This window comes from Hylobates moloch, unplaced genomic scaffold, assembly GCF_009828535.3.
Source record: "Hylobates moloch isolate HMO894 unplaced genomic scaffold, HMol_V3 SCAFFOLD_12, whole genome shotgun sequence".
Lineage (NCBI taxonomy): Eukaryota > Metazoa > Chordata > Mammalia > Primates > Hylobatidae > Hylobates > Hylobates moloch.
In genome coordinates this window covers 77,075,494-77,079,811 of record NW_026652287.1, presented here as the reverse complement: position 1 = coordinate 77,079,811, position 4,318 = coordinate 77,075,494, and positions in this window count along the sequence as shown.

Sequence of the window (4,318 nt, the reverse complement as noted above, 5' to 3'; positions counted from 1 at the left end):
GATATTGATTCTTCCAACCCATGAGCATGGAATGTTCTTCCATTTGTTTGTATCCTCTTTGATTTCATTGAGCAGTGGTTTGTAGTTCTCCTTGAAGAGGTCCTTCACATCCCTTGTAAGTTGGATTCCTAGGTATTTTATTCTCTTTGAAGCAATTGTGAATGGGAGTTCACTCATGATTTGGCTCTCTGTTTGTCTGTGATTGGTGTACAAGAATGCTTGTGATTTTTGTACATTGATTTTGTATCCTGAGACTTTGCTGAAGTTGCTAATCAGCTTAAGGAGATTTTGGGCTGAGACAATGGGGTTTTCTAGATATACAATCATGTCATCTGCAAACAGGGACAATTTGACTTCCTCTTTTCCTAATTGAATACCCTTTATTTCCTTCTCCTGCCTGATTGCTCTGGCCAGAACTTCCAGCACTATGTTGACTAGGAGTGGTGAGAGAGGGTATCCCTGTCTTGTGCCAGTTTTCAGAGGGAATGCTTCCAGTTTTTGCCCATTCAGTATGATATTGGCTGTGGGTTTGTCATAGATAGCTCTTATTATTTTGAGATACATCCCATCAATACCTAATTTATTGAGAGTTTTTAGCATGAAGGTTGTTGAATTTTGTCAAAGGCCTTTTCTGCATCTATTGAGATAATCATGTGGTTTTTGTCTTTGGTTCTGTTTATATGCTGGATTACATTTATTGCTTTGCATATGTTGAACCAGCCTTGCATCCCAGGGATGAAGCCCACTTGATCATGGTGTATAAGCTTTTTGATGTGCTGCTGGATTCAGTTTGCCAGTATTTTATTGAGGATTTTTGCATCAATGTTCATCAAGGATATTGGTCTGAAATTCTCTTTTTTGGTTATGTCTCCGCCAGGCTTTGGTATCAGGACGATGCTGGCTTCATAAAATGTGTTAGGGAGGATTCCCTCTTTTTCTATCTATTGGAATAGTTTCAGAAGGAATGGTACCAGTTCCTCCTTGTACCTCTGGTAGAATTCAGCTGTGAATCCATCAGGTCCTGGACTCTTTTTGGTTGGTAAGCTATTGATTATTGCCACAATTTCAGAACCTGTTATTGGTCTATTCAGAGATTCAAATTCTTCCTGGTTTAGTCTTGGGAGGCTGTATTTGTCGAGGAATTTATCCATTTCTTCTAGATTTTCTAGTTTATTCGCATAGAGGTGTTTGTAGTATTCTCTGATGGTAGATTGTATTTCTGTGGGATCAGTGGTGATATCCCCTTTTTCATTTTTTATTGCATCTATTTGATTCTTCTCTCTTTTCTTCTTTATTAGTCTTGCTAGCGGTCTATCAATTTTGTTGATCTTTTCAAAAAACCAGCTCCTGGATTCATTAATTTTTTGAAGGGTTTTTTGTGTCTCTATTTCCTTCAGTTCTGCTCTGATTTTAGTTATTTCTAGCCTTCTGCTAGCTTTTCAATGTGTTTGCTCTTGCTTTTCTAGTTCTTTTAATTGTGATGTTAGGGTGTCAATTTTGGATCTTTCCTGCTTTCTCTTGTGGGCATTTAGTGCTATAAATTTCCCTCTACACACTGCTTTGAACGTGTGTTTTCCAACTTGGTTCCATTCTCCCCATCATTTTCAGGTACACCAATCAGACGTAGGTTTGGTCTTTTCACGTAGTCCCAAATTTCTTGGAGGCTTTGTTCATTTCTTTTTATTCTTTTTTCTCTAAACTTCCCTTCTCGCTTCATTTCATTCATTTCATCTTCCATCAGCGATACCCTTTCTTCCAGTTGATCGCATCTGCTACTGAGGCTTCTGCAACCTTCGCGTAGTTTTCAAAACTTGGCTATCAGCTCCATCAGCTCCTTTAAGCCCTTCTCTCCATTGGTTATTCTAGTTATCCATTCTTCTAATTTTTTTTCAAAGTTTTTAACTTCTTTGCTATTGTTTTGAATTTCCTCCCATAGCTCAGAGTAGTTTGATTGTCTGAAGCCTTCTTCTCGCAATTCGTCAAAGCCATCCTCCATCCAGCTTTGTTCCATTGCTGGTGAGGAACTGCGTTCCTTTGGAGGAGGAGAGGTGCTCTGCTTTTTAGAGTTTCCAGTTTTTCTGCTCTGTTTTTTCCCCATCTTTGTGGTTTTACCTACTTTTGGTCTTTGATGATGGTCATGTACAGATGGGTTTTTGGTGTGGATGTCCTTTCTGTTTGTTAGTTTTCCTTCTACCAGACAGGACCCTCAGCTGCAGGTCTGTTGGAGTTTACTAGAGGTCCACTCCAGACCCTGTTTGGCTGGGTGTCAGCAGCAGTGGCTGCAGAACAGCAGATTTTCATAAGACCACAAATTCAGCTGTCTGATAGTTCCTCTGGAAGTTTTGTCTCAGAGGAGTACCCAGCCGAGTGAGGTGTCAGTCTGTCCCTACTGGGGGGGTGCCTCCCAGTGAGGTTGCTGAGGGGTGAGGGACCCACTTTAGGAGGCAGTCTGTCCGTTCTCCGATTTCCAGCTGCGTGCTGGGAGAACCACTACTCTCTTCAAAGCTGTCAGTCAGACAGGGACATTTAAGTCTGTGGAGGTTCCTGCTGACTTTTTGTTTGTCTGTGCCCTGCCCCCAGAGGTGGAGCCTACAGAGGCAGGCAGGCCTCCTTGAGCTGTGGTGGGCCCCACCCAGTTCGAGCTTCCTGGCTGCTTTGTTTACCTAAGCAAGCCTGGGCAATGGCGGGTGCCCCTCCCCCAGCCTCGCTGCCGCCTTGCAGCTTGATCTCAGACTGCTGTGCTAGCAATCAGGGAGACTCCGTGGGCATAGGACCCTCTGAGCCAGGTGCGGGACACAATCTCCTAGTGTGCCATTTTCCAGGCCCGTTGGAAAAGCGCAGTATTAGGGTGGGACTGACCCGATATTCCAGGTGCCATCTGTTACCCCTTTCTTTGACTAGGAAAGGGAACTCCCTGACCCCTTGTGCTTCCCGAGTGAGGCAATGCCTCGCCCTGCTTCGGCTCGCGCACAGTGCACTTCACCGACTGTCCTGCACCCACTGTTTGGCACTCCCTAGTGAGATGAAACCGGTACCTCAAACAGAAATGCAGAAATCACCCATCTTCTGTGTCGCTCAGGCTGGGAGCTGTAGACCGGAGCTGTTCCTATTCAGCCATCTTGGCTCCACCCCCCAACCCTATCTTTTCTTTAAAATCCAATTAACATATCTTACTTTCTTTGGCTTAATCTACCTAAAACTCACGCTTATCTCCTCTTCATTACCTGAGCGCTTGCTCACCATTTAAATTCCAAATGTGAGAGTTATATCCTCTTTGGAGTTCCCCAAGATAAATTTCCCCATGTCTCTAACTTCAGGTAGAATCAATCAGTGCACTAAACTATTTGTTATCCATTTCCCTTGTAGTCTTTCCCTATAATACTTTGCTGGTCTCACTTGCTCATCTCTCCCCCATTAGACTCCCTGTCCTTCAAGAGCAGGTTCTGTATGCCCAGTACACACCACTTATTCCTCTGTGTAATGTCCCTAAATGCATTTGCTGAATAAATGAAACGCTTCATGAAGACTGCACTGTTCTTTCCCAGATTTCCTCCAAATACACTTTTTCTCTCTGTGCACAACAGCTCTCTGTACTTCTGTTATTGGACATAACCACATTATTCCCTGATATATGATTACACATCCTTGTCTTTTCCTTCTTACTAGATAACAAAATCCCTGAGAGAAACAACAGCGTGTTTCTCAAGGAGACACTCATGCCTACTACAGTTTTTCAAATAGGAGGTGTTGACTGAGTATGAACAGCTCTGTAACTCTTTAAACTACATCAGAAAGGCCATCAGAAGAGCGTGACTCATGCTTGCTCTTTGAAGAGACAGTACTATCATTCGCAAAAGTTTATGTAATTTAAATCAAATTTATTAATCGCTAAAGTAACAGGACAGGTCCACCAAAATTATTCTGACCAGGAGGTGGAAACAGACTGGTAATGAAAGAATAATGCACCCTTGGTATAAAGTAATAGATAGAGCAGTGACTAGGATTAACTTTATAGAGTTCTTGACCACTAAGAATTAGTATTACCACATCTTCAAGTGTTTCAAAAGAAAACTAAAATATGTATTTTATATAATATCCCCCCAGTTTGTTAATGTTGGTAACCAATTCACCTTAAAAGAATAAAAAACACAGTACAATCAAAACCTAATACATCTGTGGGTCAGGTAAGACCTATAAGCTGTAAAATTTCCTGACGTCTCTTCTCTGGATTGATTGTAATACCTCCTAGTCATTGAAAGTTCATTTTGAGTAGCACCCTGTGCTAGGAATTCTGCATTAATCATACAATTAACTTTGC